The 15574-nt window shown below is 40.9% G+C and overlaps 1 protein-coding gene across 2 annotated transcripts in view; it reads right to left on the minus strand.

Annotated features, from left to right (window-relative positions):
- Positions 1–15574, minus strand: part of LOC147622825 (agamous-like MADS-box protein AGL11) — a 55908-nt gene that overhangs the window by 24519 nt on the left and 15815 nt on the right. The window lies entirely within an intron of this gene.

Here is a 15574-nt window from a genome sequence, read left to right on the forward strand (position 1 = left end):
GGGACTAGATCCTTTAGTCTATTTCTTTTATTGTCTCTTGCTTGAGTTGCTGAGCTATCTATGATGCATTGCCTATTGGCTCATTATGTTGAACAACTACAACCAACACATATGTCCAACACTCCAGCAACATACATAGAGGTGTTAGTACACATCGCAATCTTGATCTGCATGAATATGAGACCTAAATTGTAACAAAGATGGTCATATCACCGGTGATGTGAGTGGCCTATTCCAAACTTCTTTGTAATGAAGGTCCAAATCACATGTGCACTCTGTAGAGAATAGATTATCTCTTATGTCCCAAAGGAACTCTTCTTATAGAGCAACACCTACTTGAGTGTTAGTTCTATATCTCATCATTTGCATCCTGCACTTTATCTATATTTGTTGAAATGACTAGCACACGAATCTTACATTGTCTTGTGCACGATGATGTTCTGCAGAATCGGCCACTTAAGACTCTATGATGCGAAGATCCAAGCTGCCAATTGTTTGCCTTCTCATCCAAACTCTGCACTATTTCTTTGAGATTTTCACACTCAAGAAACCTTGTATGCAAGTCAGTAGAACCCTGTGGTGTATGGGGCACACTGGCTAACACCTTTGGACTGGAGTCAATTCTCAACAGGGCCATTCTTGCAAACACAATATTAACCAACTAAGTTTTTGAATTTTTGCACTTGAAATTATGAAGCTTGTACACTTTTGCATCAAACTATCAATCTTACTTGTATTCCAACAAACCATGAAATTGTTTTGCTTGATAATCTTGTCCTCTTTGCATCAAAATTAGTATAGCTTGATCAATCTTTATTGTAGAAGTGTGTTTAGCATTACTCTTTGAAAGATTAGGACTAATCTATGATGACACCTTGCTTTTGCATAAATTTGAAAAGATTTAATAGTTTCTACACACTTTCTTGCTCTCAAGAACTACATCATTTCATTGATATTTTCTGTGATTCATTGTTCTTGAAGCTTTTACATTTTTTTTGCAATTGTTATACAGTCTTTATTTAAAGTTGTCAAGATTCACTTAATCTTTCATCAAGCATCACTGTCTTTCAATTTGTTGCTTATTGAGCAAGCCATAGTTGCACAATATTCAAGAAAGAAGAAATGAAATTAAAGTTTGTGCACTTACTCCAAGATTTATTGAAAACTTCATTAATATTGAACTGCACCAAAATCTGCGCTGAAATCTATTCAAAACTACAATGAATCTTCACTCAGCACAACACTCTCTGCAACTTTGCAGCAGCAATCTAAGAACTCTGCACAACAATCTGAATATTCTACATAGTAATCTGAAAACTCTGCACAACAACCTTGATTTTCTGCACATCAATCTTCTTCTTGCAATGCTTCTCTAAGAACTCAAAGATTTACTAATCTAGGGTTTGATCTTGAAGAAGTAAGGGCTTTATGGATTGATATTTGAAACTGTAGGCTCTCTAAGTAAGATGTGCAAGAAAATTACTCAATATTGGTTACTAAAATTCTGCAAACCCTAATTTCAAAAATCAAGAAAATTTCAAGAAATCAAGAAGATCAAGAACTTCAAGAAATCAAACAATAAATCAGATTAGTTCTAAAAATAGTGATTAATACAAATTAAAAAATGATTAATACAAGTTTCATTGCTAATCTTCTCAAAACAAGAAAATAGCAAATCTGAAACTGTTTAAAAAATTTAAAAATAATTAATACTAATCCTAATCAAAAATATATATATTTTGAAAACTGAGTTAACAATAATCTAAAAATGATTAATCTCCTAATAAAATCATTAAGATCTAAGCCTAGGGATCTAATACCAATGAAAGAAAGTAATGTCTAGGTTAGTCTTGAATTAGCCTAATTAGCCTAGATTAGGGAAAGCTTGAGAGATTAATACTAAGGAATGGCTAAAAAAGTATGTATCCAAAGGTCAAGCATTCAAAGTACAATAGTCCTAGAGCACATGCCTTTTATAGTCCCCAAGGCCCATGTTCCCTAACCCCATATGTAAATGATCCTAAGACCATGTACCTAAGCCCATCTCATGTGCATGTGCATCCTAAAAGCACTTTGTTACAAACCATCCCCTCCTAACATGATTCCTTTCTCAAAATCTAAGGGTGGTCGTGCATGAAAATACACATACAAGAGGCTATATACAGAAGCCTATAAAATCACACGATCAAGTACATAGATCTTGTGCCACCTGGATTGAATGGGTATAGGTCGTATCTCCCCTCACCACAAGTGTGCCGCCACTTGGATTAAATGTGAAGTAATGCCGCCCTATCGTCAAAAAGTGATCTCCCAACAATTCTCGGATCAAATAGAAAGGTCAGTGGGCTCTCGTTGATGATGAGGCGAGATAAGCTTCCACCTAGATCAAAAGGAAATCCAAGACACTCTCAATCAAACACAGTGGTCCCGTGATGATTTGGTGCGAAAGGAGAGGCTAAGAAACCACCATCGATGGCAAACCTGGTTGTGTACCCTCCAAGATCAAATGAATAAGTAAGGTACACATTAGGGATCATCGATATCAATGTCGTGGTAGAACTATGGTCGAAGGAAAAACTCGTAAGCTCGTCTACATGAACACGGTGTGAATTTGAAACCTAAGGTATCCACCAAGTGGAATCAACACTCCCAGCAAAAATGTGGAATGGTCGCGGCACAAAAGAACCATCATGTATGCCACGACTGAGATGTGCTATAGGTGCATCAAAATGATATACCAGATAGTCGGTAACCATGTGCCCCAAGTGACATACAATGCACCCATAGGAAAATGTCCCAACCCCAAAGAACATAGACTCGTGTCGACACCCGTAGTTAGGAGCCAAAAGAACATAGCTCGAAGTCAGCATCGTGTAGGATCAAGTGTGAATCAATGCCGTCATCCACTAAAGCACCACTCAAACAATTTGTAAGGTCCCTCCCAAGCCATGTATGTATGTGTCTCTTTTAATATAGATTTCAATAAGGAAAGAGAGTGTAATTAGAGAAGAGTGAGACAACAAGGCTAGAAACATTAGGAAAGTGTTAGAATAAAAATATTAGCTCCAAAAATCCTAAAAGAAATAAGAACATAAGAATAGTTCTATTAAGAGATAAGTATCCCCAAAAATAGAATTTCGAATTTAGGTGATAAGAGGTCATATTTAGAGTACTTTTACACATTTAGAGTCCATGCATACTAAAAATGTGGAAAAACAATGCGTTTCTAAAGATGGCGCGTTTGTGGCTATATACACAACATGCAAGAAAGAGGCATTATTGGTGGGCTGCCTAGATTCAAGTATGATGGGAGTATGCATGTATGTGATGCTTGCCAGTTTGGAAAGCAAGCAAGGTTGCCATTTTCTAAAGAAGGCAACATGAGTAGCAGGCCACTTGAGATTGTTCATAGTGATGTATGGGGTCCTACACAAAACCCATCCATTAAAGGCAGCATGTATTATGTGACATTCATTGATGATTTCAGCAGAATGACTTGGATTTACTTTCTCAAAGAGAAGAGTGAAGTGTTGGGAAAGTTTATGGACTTCAAATTGAGAAGCAATATGGTTGTTGGATAAAATGTTTGGAGGTGGTGAATACACCTCACATGCTTGTGAGAACTTCTTGAGAAAGAATGGCATAAGAAGGTGGCTAACTTGCAGGTACACACCTCAGCAAAATGGTGTTGCTGAGAGGAAAAATAGAGTCATTGTTGGTGATGTGGCTAGGGCAATGCTCAATGATGAAAAGAGCATGCCAGACTATTATTGGACAGAAGCGTGTGCCACAGCGGTGTATGTACTTAATAAGACACCCACAGCTGCCATACATGGAAGTACGCTAGAGATGCGTCTTACAAGTTTTAGGCCAGACATTGGACACCTCAAAGTGTTTGGTAGCATAGCTTATGTGCATGCGCCAGATGAGAGAAGGAAGAAGCTAGATCCTAAGGCAGAAAAGTGCATTTTTGTTGGGTATGCACAGGATCGCAAGGCATATAAATGTTACAATCCATATACTAGGCAAGCGCTTATTTCACAAGATGTGGTGTTTGATGAACTTGCTAGTTGGTACAAGGCAAAGGATAAGGGTGTAATTGATTCCATTGATGCTGATGTGCATGTGAACTTGCCACAAACAAGTTTTATTTCTATGTCTAGGCCAGCAGAGTTTGAGAGTAGCACTACACGTCCATGGACACTTGAGACATGATAGTGTGAGCACTGGGCGTAGTGCTATGGATAAAGGGAAAAAGAAGGGTGAAGGAATCGGCATTACAGATTATGAGTCGTCAAGTTCAGAAAGTTTGGATGAGGAACTTGGCATACCAGTTTTACGCACACCAGGTGCAAGGCAGGATAGATATGTGCCTCCACATGCTAGAGTGACAGGTGTTCAGAGTGATCCGCAATGCATTGTGGAGATCCCAAAGGATCAGGTATCCAGTTGACACGTTGACATATCATGACTTTGCATTACGCATATATGACCTCTTTGGTGAAGCATGTGGAACCTACATGCTATGTAGGAGCTATTGGGAAGCATGTATGGGAGAAGGCAATGGATGTTGAGATGGATGCATTAGTCCATAATGAAACTTGGGATTTGGTTGCCTTACCACAAGGTAAGAATGTCATTGGTTGCAAATGGGTTTATAAGGTGAAATGCAAATCAGAAGGTTCCATTGAGCACCATAAAGCATGGCTCGTAGCTAAGGATTATGCACAAACCCAAGGCTTGGACTATGATGAAACATTTAGTCCAGTTGCAAAGATGGAAACAGTGAGAGCAGGCATTGCTATGGCTGCAGCAAATGGTTGGGAAATGCATTCATAGTAGGACTACCCCAAACAAGTAGAGGGCATGATTCAATGTGGGTAGTAGTGGATAGGTTAACCAAGTTGGTACAATTTATACCAACTAAAAAAGAAGTAAAACACCATACTTAGCTAGAATGTTTATCCATCATCTATACAAATTGTATGGATTGCCAGCATATATGGTAAGGGACCGAGATACAAAGTTCACAAACCATTTTTGGAAAGAAGTGTTCAAAAATTTGGACACCAAACTTCGTATGAGTACGTCTGAACATCCACAAAGTGAGGAACATACAGAAAGGGTTAATCAAGTCCTAGAAGATATGCTTCGAGCATTTATTAATCATAATCAAAACAATTGGGATGAGTATCTTCCATTATTATATAATCGTGCTATACATTCTGCTACCGATTTTAGTCCATTCATGCTAATGTATGGATTTCAACCTAGAGCACCCATAGCAGTTGGGTACAAAAACAAAAATTGTAGAGTGTAAAAGACTTTCTCAAAGGCATACAAGACATGTTAAATGTTGCAAGAAGCAACGTTGAAAGAGCGTAATCATCCTATTAGTTAGTTATGAGAAAGGTAAAAGAAGACCAATTAATTTTGAGGAAGGTGATTTAGTTTATGTAAAAGTTTGTGAAAAGTTAGAAACTTAAAGTGGAAAAGTTTCAAAGTTAAGTCCAAGGTATTGTGGTCCTTATACAATACTTTAAAAAATTGGAATTGTAGCTTACAAGGTAGCTTTACCTGAAGGATCCAAAGTACATCTTGTGTTCCATATGTGAGTGACTAAAACACAAGATGGAAAACAATGACAACATCATTGGAAAAGAAGAAATAGTTGATTTTATAGAACCACCTATTCTTCCACATGATCCCAAAAAGATTCTCAAATACCGAGAAAAGAAAACTAGACATTCTGTGTTTAAAGAATGTTTAGTAAAGCGGAAAGATAGGTCAAAAGAAGGATCAACTTGGGAAAGAGTGGTTACACTAAAGAAAAGGTTTCCTAAGTTTGTTTTCAAGGACAAAAACTTTTCATTCAAGGGGGAGAAAATGTTATGAGACTAACAGGAAATACTAAAAGGTAAGACTAGGAAAGATTTTTTATATGTAAAAGGTTTGCATATAAATAAGGTTCAAGGGATTTCGGATATGAAATACCTAAGCAATGGTTTATAGGCTTTAAAGTTGCTAAGAAATGGTTTATAGGATTTAAAGTTGAAGTAAACAAGGGAAGTAAATGGTACACAATGGAAGCCCAAGGGACACAAAGGAGGGTTCCCCCTTCTAGGGGTAGTTGAAGAGGCATTAGTGAGATTGAAAAGGCAATGTTTAGCCAATGAAAGGTCAAGGGGCTGAAGTTGGAAGGTCATGCACCACTTTGGCCTATATAACCATGAGTTTAGGGTCTATTTGGGATATGGTTGAGTGGAGAATCAAAGTACTAGTCTTACAAGTCCTCAAGCTTATAATGCAAGGAGCATTACAGAGAACCCTCCACCCCGACTTTGGTTCTTGCTCGGGAGGCCGAGATTCCATTCCTTCCTATCTGCTTATCCTCTCCAAAGATTACGCCTCACACCATATATGTTCCTTGCATCCACCAGGGAGCCCCTATTCTTCAGAGAGTGGAGTACTCTAGCCTTGCAGGCAAATGGGACATCTCACTAAAGCTTGTCTAGGAGACGTTAGTCTAGGAGACTCCCTCTAGTGGTCCCCTCGGTCCCAGCCGAGATCCTCTTTAGGAGATGGAAAGGAAGATGACCCTCGTTCAGTCAGGAGAACACCATGATCCGAGATAGTGGTAGACTGTTGGACCAAGACGGAGCCAACAACACAGCAATAGAAGCTGACTTCAAGAGTAGAGTGGCATCATCGGGCATGACAGGCTAGTAGGGCACAGGTGGATACAGTTTCATCAGAGAATCATTTTAAGCATTTATCTCAGCAGCTCATCAACGATGGTGATGGACCTTCCTAGTTTACCTCGAGGAACCCATCTCCAGCCCTGCCTTTTGGAGGCCATTACCTCACCGAGATCTCTCTCCAATTTCCCAATTCGAGCCATCGATGGGCCCTTCCTTGCAACCCCAGCCTCCCCCTACCTCCCAGGAAGATTCCTCCTCTCCTCTTCCTTCTCCCTCCCCTCAACTGCCCCATCCCCATGCCCCTCCTCCCCCACCTTTGTCTTTAGCTCTCCCCTCAACAGCTTCCTCTAGTCCAACTCCTTCAAAGCCCTCTCTCCCCCGCTTCCACCTCTCTAGAGCATTTCCTCCACCCTTCCACCGTGCTAGGGAGGCAGCCAGTGAGCTCAGTCCCTGCTTGATTCATCATTTCTTAGAGCCGGTAGAGATAACCATCGCTGCCTCTCTGGTGAGGGATCTCCCTCCAGAGTTGCCCAAGGTTCTAGGGCAACCGATGGATTACAGTTGCTTCCTATGTCTCCCCATCAAAGGAATTGGTATGTTTAAGGAGAATGTGGCTCCCATTTGGATTTGTGTGGTGTTGCATCACTCTAGGCCCTCCATGCTAGAGAGTGGCACAATGATCTTCTCCTTCCCCTTGAGTGTAGCACCCAAGTGTAGCATTGAGGATGGAATGGGATACAAAGTCAGTGCCATCCACGAGTAGGCAGTCAAGCTCTCTCATCACTTACATAATATGTGCATCACTTACATAATCTGTGCATCACCAATGTGCTTACCCATCTTTTTCCCTTATCTCCAATGGAGTTAGGAGGCTCATGCCACAAAGATTGGGATGGGGAGGTGGTGTCCTCCAACTTGGAGGTGTTGCTTTTTGTGTTCCTTCATATCTCAATAAGCAGTACCCCTTTTCCCCTTCCTACAGATACCTACATTACAACAGATGGAGCTCAAATTATGCTTATTCCAAAGCTCAAATAGAGTGGCATTACATGGAGGGTAGGATCCATGCCCTTGGCACGTCTTCGCCCCCCAGGATCAACTTTGACTACTCACCTTTGACTCTTCGAGTGGAGGGAAGTTCTGATAGTTCCACTTCCTACAGAGATTAGATATGCAGATTGTATTATGGAACATTTAGGGTTTGGGGGGGCCTCGGTGCTTTTAGAGAGATGGCGTCCTTAGAGGAGAGCTTCATAGAGCAACAGTTGGGAGACTCATTGATATCCTCTTCCTTCAAGAGCACCATCTTTTTAGCGGGGCATACCCACCCGATGCAGGAAGATAGTACCAAACCAAAGTCACACTTTCTGGTCCCCCCTCTTTTGGCCCCTCTGCAATGCAAGGGAAGTATGCATTTCTATCAGTGAGCTATTGCTGTGGTAGTAGGCTCAAGAATCATTGATTATGGTGAAGCACAATGATTGACCAGCAGGATTAGAGAGGACCGTGTGGGCTTTCTAAGTGTATATCACCAAACGTTGTAGCAGGCAAAGCCACCTTCTAGATTACAGTTGGTCAATCTCTTCCACAGGCTGAATTTTGGTGTATGGGTGGGACTTTAACATGATAGAGTCAGTAGAGGATAGATGGGGGAGACATTGCTACAGTTTTTGGCTCAAAGTAATCTTCTTGGGAGGAGTTAATCTTGTCTCTTACGAGACAGGACACTTGGCATTTACCAGAGTTTGGGCATAGCCCTACGAGTTTGTGCTTCTCAAGGTCTGATAGGAGGAGCACCGGCTCCAACCTATCTAGACTTGATAGGTTCTATGTGTATGAGTGGGCTTGTGGTCGTGGCAAAAGCACCACTTTCTCCGATCATGCACCGGTTATTCTGTGTCTAGAAGATCCCTAGAGGCAGAACATACACTTGAGTACAGATCCCTAACAACCTCATTTAGGACTCGAGATATGTAGAAGAATAGAGCAGCTTTGGGAGAGGCTGGATTTTCTCTGAGGATCACCCCGCAGGCACATTGGATGTAGGCCTAGGTGAGATTAGCTGTTTAGTACACGAGATATCACAGAGAAAATTGGATGAATTCCGTGAGCAGGAGAGAGGCCTTGCTTCTCTTCAGCAACTTCAAGAGAGCACCCCAAAGAGCCTATGGATTGAGGGTCAATTGGCTGCCACCCGACAAATCCATAGAGGAGTGGAGGGTGGAGTATAGATATCATGCCAAAGCTTCCTTTTGGATGCAGGTGGGAGATAAGGTTATAAGAGATTTCTTTGAGATTGCACACCCCCATAGGCGGAGAGATGGTATTTGCAAGTTGCGACTAGGATGGATCTATATTATCAGAACCCCCACATGTGAGAACCATAGCCATAGACTTCTTCAAGTTCCTTCTCACTGGTGTCCCCATATCCTCACAGGTGGTTGATGCATGAGAGCAGGTTTGGCGGCATATGAGAGAGGTGGTTCCCCCTTCTCTCTGGACCTTCCTACTAACTCCCTTCATAGCTAAGCTAGCAAAGGCCTTGACGGCACTTCCTAGGGACAAATACCCAGGAGTGGACGGGCTTCTAGTCTTTTTTTTTCTTCGTCGCTAGGATCTCATGAAAAGCGGCCTTAGAGCAGCCTTCAACGAGATTATGACTATGGGTGTCATGCGAGAGATGCTTTCAGAGGGCTTGATCCACTTGATTCCCAAAGAGGGTGGTGATACACTACAAAGATTCAGCAGTGGAGACCCATCACCCTCCTTGGTACAGGATTTTGGCCAAGGCCATCAACAGGAGACTACATCCTTTCCTCCCCAACTTGATTCATGATACTCATATAGGTTTTGTTCAGGATCGGCGCATTATTCTGGACAACATCTTCACTTTCTAGGAGGCAATTTCTTTGGCCAGGATGCGTCAACAAGATCTCATTATGCTCCTACTGGATTTTGAGAAAGTCTAGGAGACAAAGTTGATTGGGGAGGGAACAATGCGCTAGATGGGATTTTCGACGGAGTGGATCCATGGTGTTTTTGGACTTTACTCAGACTCCCACAACTAAAGGTGACAGATTCATCCTCTCTTACATTTAGTCTGGCAGGGCTGCTATAGTACCATACCTTTTTCTATTTATAGCCGAGGTCATAAACAACTTTCTCTCATCTCTTAGGAGACTAGGCTTCAAGGATTGCGTCTCCCCATCCATACATAGGAGGAGATGCTAGACTCCAAGTTTGCAGATGATATAATAGTATACTTATCAAGTGATGAGGGGAATCTTCAAAGATTTGCAAAGGCGATCATAGATCTTTTGTCGTGCATCCAGAGTGTAGATCAACTGACACACAAGTCGTGTGGATTTTGGGTTGGCTCTTTCCCCACCCCAACTTGGCATCCAGTTAATACTTTCGAGTAGTGTATCTTGAGGGGCACTATAATCTGTTATCTTGGATGCCAAGTGGGCATCGTTATCTTCCCGAGGAAGAAGTTATCCCCTCTTCTTCTAAGCATTCGGAATAAGCTACTATATTGGAGTTCAACGAGGCTTTCCTTAGTCGGCTGGGTAGTGGTGGCAACCAAGTTCTCCTTCTTATGACCATGTGGTACATCACTTCTTTCTAGGCCTTCTCATGGGCTTGAATTGGTTAGGTTCATCAACAATTGATCTACAACTTTGTGCTAGTGAGACGGGAGGCCTACTCAGGCCAAGGCGACCTAAAGAGTGATTATACAGTCGTGCCACATAGGGGGGCTGTCTAGGTGATGAGCTTGGAAAGACTTCCTCTTGGTTAGGATTTCAGCCCGTACACTAAGTCTGGAGGGCCCTTGGCTCTAAAGCAATAGATGAGATCTTCACAGAGATGCAAGCTCGCAACTTCAACCCAGCTTTTAAAAACCAATTTGCAGCTAGATTATTACGAGCTTGGGATCAATAGTCTGTCCCAATAGCCTCCAAGGAGCATCTTCGGCAACCCTTGATCTTGAACCCCATAATCCGTCTACCTAGTGGCTACATGTTAGGGGCTTGCCCACACTTATCCTAGGGAGCTTTGAGCACATGCCCTCCTTGGTCCCTTAGAGATTGGCTCACATTCAAACAGCTACCCCTAGTGTCCTAGGAGAGGGGCCTGTCGGGGAAGGGACAACCTCAACCTCGACATCGACTTTGTCATTCCTCCAAAGTGGCTAACCCTAATCCCCGACCCTATCTTGTATTCACATGATACTCCCTTAGCAGTTCATGGCACAGATGAGAGCTCGATCATGCTTACCTTTTCAATTGGACCTTGTGGAAGATCAGTGAGAGCAGAGCCCCCATGGAGAACTTTAGGGGGTGAACGTTACAACAAGTGTGAGGGTGATCGGTTTCAATGCACACGAATGGCACATTGACCCACCACCAGCTAAGGTGGCGAGGGAGAGACTCTGGCACCATCACGGGCCTCTAGTGGGACCCAAGGGAGTGGACTTGGTGTGATCTGACAGATAGAGAGGAGACTCTGGGTACCCCACTTTTTGCATACACCGCACAGCTTGGCCGTACACCACACAGCTTGGCCATAGGATCCACATGCGGCCACTACAGTAGTAGAGCAGGACAGTGGTAGTCCCAAGGCCTTTCATTGCAATTTCTCCCAAATTTCTAGAAGAGTATATGGGACAATTTTCAGCCTTGAAAGATCACTCTTTTTGTGGCTTCTTGCACATAGGAATTTAATGGACACGTGGTTGGCCATTGGAGGTAGACCAACATCATATCCCGAGATGTGGCTAGCCCTAGGAGTCTCAACGACATTGTATTTAGGATTGCCCAGAGATTCATGAGGTTTGGCAGGCGACAACAGATTCTTCACATCTTCACTATGGACAGGGCCTCTTCTCGTACTATTACATGGGGCACTGTTTCTTCTTGGGCCATTGAGGCCGAGGTTTTCATGGCTTACGAGGAGGAAGGTGAGGGACTAGCCCTTCAAGTCTCTCACCTTCGCATCTCGGTAGTGCCAGTTCCATCCCCATTGACTCTTGGTTCAAGCTAGAGATAGGAGATTTGTAGCAGCATAGTTGCATGACACATCTGGAGAGCTCGATACAGTGAAGCCATTAAAGGCACCCACACTCTGCCTGACAAAGTCCATCAGGAACATCTGGCGCTCGATATCATTCATACCCTCTACGATTAGTGGGATAAGCTTCAAGGTGATGTTGACCATACGTGGAAGCATCGGGAAGCCTTCTTGAGACTCGCGTGACCTAGTCCTTTTCTCACAGACAGTGTGGTGGTGAGCCCACTTAGCACTATCAACCACCTGTGTGGTTATTCCCCCCCACCCATTGTATGAGATAGCCTTCTCCTCATAGAGTGGCTAGCCGAAGGAGAAGTGCATCCTTCCCCCCCTTTTTTCTTCATTCTTTGATCCTCGCCCCATACTCAGCGGCGCATTTGTACTTAGCCTTTTAAGGCTATTGTTTGTTAACTAATAGAAGGATCTTGATTCCAGAAAAAAAAACTAAGACAACTAAAAACGCATAAATGAAGTTCCTACCATTCCAAGCTTCACAAGGAATAATTGTCCACAAGGCCTTGGTAGGGAATCTGTTTAACCCACAAGTAACACACATAACTACCTCCAACTATAAAAAAAAGGTAGATCCTAGCCTTTAACCATGCCATCTTCATTGAGAGGTTTTTTCTTCCTCTCAACCATACTATTTGAGGTATGTAAGGCACTATGCATTGAGCGATATATACATGAAACTCCATTGACAATACTCCCCTCTCCCCCACCCCTCCACCCCGCACGCAATCTATACAAAGGATGCTAATGTTACACATGTAGACACATTTTTTCCCATAGAAACAAAGTACCTAGAGCATGTAAAAATATCTAAATTTTCTTTCAAATAATACACCTAGGTATGCATGAAGTAGTCATCAATAAAAGTCACAAGGTAGAGATATCTCCCAATTGATGGTATCCTCATAGGACCACATACATCACTATGTATAAGGCTGCTATAATTTTTAGACATTCATCTTTCAAGAATAATACCCATTGTATCTTTCCCAAAAAACACCCCCCTCACATACATGTTTGATAGGAACCCTAAGCTTTGGAAAGTCTGACACCATCTCTTGCCTTTCAAGGCACAAAAGATTGTCAAAATTCAAGTGACCAAAGTGGGCATGCCATAGCTCTATGTCACTTAGAACATATGTGGTAGTAATTGAACAAGCATTATGTGCCAATATCTCATACATATCCAACCTGAAAGTCCATGGCTTAGAGTATCAAATACCATAGTGATGTTTCTATCACTTTAGTCATGAATTGTACACCTATCATCAATAAATCTGACCACTAGGTCTACCCTGGAAATGGCAGAGACTTACAACAAGTTCTTTTTAATGCCTAGCATAAACAAGACTCTGGAGATAGTAATTGTCCCACCATTTGGAGAAGTGAGAATAACTTTACAAACTCCTTTCACTAGACATAAGGAGTTGTTTACACGTGACTATGCCTCCTTGAGGGAGCAGACTCAAGGAAAGAAAAGAAATCATGGTGAGAAGTAATGTGCTTTTACTAGCACCACTACTATCAAAATACCACAAATGTTGATATGTCACTGACATGCATACATCATGGATAGAAGGGTGTAAAATAAATATCCAATCATCCTATGCATAGTTTGTTGACACTTCTTGCTGATGCTCAACCACACCTGACTCTTTCTTCTTCTCCTTCTCTAGTCTTTTTTCTATATTCATTAATATAATGGTTTGGCTTTCAATAATAGTTGCATTTTCCTTTCTTCTTAAGCTTATCACTCCCCTTCTCAACATCCTTGTGCCAAAAGACTAGGTGATTCTTCCTTTGGCTTATAGCCCCTAAGTAAAGGCCTTCAAGGCCTTTACCTTTTGGACTAGTAGCAAATGCTTGATCTCCCACATGCACACTAGTTTAATTTTACTAAGATTACTCTTCTTGTAAGAGCACTACAACCAACTCATCAAATGTAAGAGAATACCCTTCACTGTGAGCCAAAGTGTGGATACAAAACCCTCATATGAATCCAATAAATCTATGAGAATAGTAGATACTAATGAACTCTTTAGATAGGCCTCATCAATACATGTACTCCTTGAGATCTTTAATCCTTGTAATAAGAAAATCTATCCATCATTCATATGCTCAGACTCTAACTGCTTGCGCAAGTAAGCCACTCGTTAACGCACTTGATAAAGCACATCACAAGCCTATTTGGTAATTTTACATGAGAAAATATGAGGAATAATGCTCCTTTTCACAAAAAGTGTCACCAATGCATGTGTCTGTGCATCCCTACCATCCCACCTAGCTTATTCCATTATGAAATATCCAGAGAAAGATGACACAAATACATCTGAACTAGTGTCACCATTCAAAGTACCTATACTATCATCTGTTAGTGAGTAAGGTATTTCTTAATGCCAATGATAACATTGCAAATTCCTTTGTCCTCAAACAACCTATACATGATGCATCATATATAACCACAATGGTTAGTTGGTCTTATCAAGCTTATTCTCAATGGAAAGCATCTCAAATACATCACTACCTACCATTTTAACTTGCAAATAACCAAAATACTAGCAAATAACCAATGATAGAGAGTATATAAATATTACTAGCAAGAATGCAAAAATCGATGAGAATGATGCTAATACTATCGAAGGTTGTTGATGATAAACTCGAAGATGCAATGTCGATTACAATAGCGACCCTATCTACACACCAAATGTTGTTGTAGTGTAGAAAACCAAAAGTTGAACAAGTGCAATTCGAACTGACACTCCCCCTATAGATATCTATAAAAAACTTATTCGCATGGCCCCCAAAACTCCCTGAAACGCACTGACAAATTTGTTAACAACACACTATATAGTATACATTCTCTACCTAAGAGGATAGCTCACTCTGAGATAATCGAAAGAGAAGCTCAAGGAGACGATGACAAAGGGATGAGAGCCAAGAGAACTTGCTCTGATACCAATTATTGGAGTGAAAAGGAAGGAAGTAACACACACACAGATGCAGCAAAGCAAGGAGAGATAGGGAGAAGTACAACAATCAAATTAAATTGATAAGAATGAGTGAAGTACAAGTGAAATGACATGATAACTTACACACTCATAATAATATGTACATACACTCGAGGATACAAATTCTCTAAAGAGAAAAAAGTACCCAATCCATTATTAGCCTACGTCCACACATCAATACTATATAAACAACTACAAGGTGGTTAAATATTTATACATATATGCATGTCTAAGTATTAATACACATTATCTATCTATCTTATATATTATCTACAAGATGATGGTTTAATATTTATGCTTACATATATGTCTAAGTATTAATAGACATTATCTATCTATCTCATATATTATATATAACTATATTTTCAATCAAACATTATTTTAATGCCTAACCAAGAATGTGACGTTTAATTTCAAGATTTTTTAAAAGAGAAACTCCTTAGCTAACTAAATGTAAAAAATATCTATTTTATCATGATACTATAACTACATAAACATTTCTCATTCTGGTTGTTGTAAGTCATATTATATAGATATGAGACACATAAAAATTGTATTGAACATACACATTTTGGTCATTTTTAAAACTTTAGGTATGCAATGTAACTCTCTTTGAAAAATCTAGATACTTACATTGAACTTTACAAGTTCCTTTGCTATGATTAATTGGTATCAACATAGACATGTGGTAACATATAGAAGCATTTCTTTGCTATATAAAAGTATTTTTAGCATCTTCATTCAAGGTTTATCTATAAGATATATTATTAGCAGTACCACATG

Source organism: Cibotium barometz, chromosome 28 (genome assembly GCF_041138505.1).
Source record: "Cibotium barometz isolate CiBa-2024 chromosome 28, ASM4113850v1, whole genome shotgun sequence".
In the NCBI taxonomy this organism is placed as follows: Eukaryota; Viridiplantae; Streptophyta; class Polypodiopsida; order Cyatheales; family Cibotiaceae; genus Cibotium; species Cibotium barometz.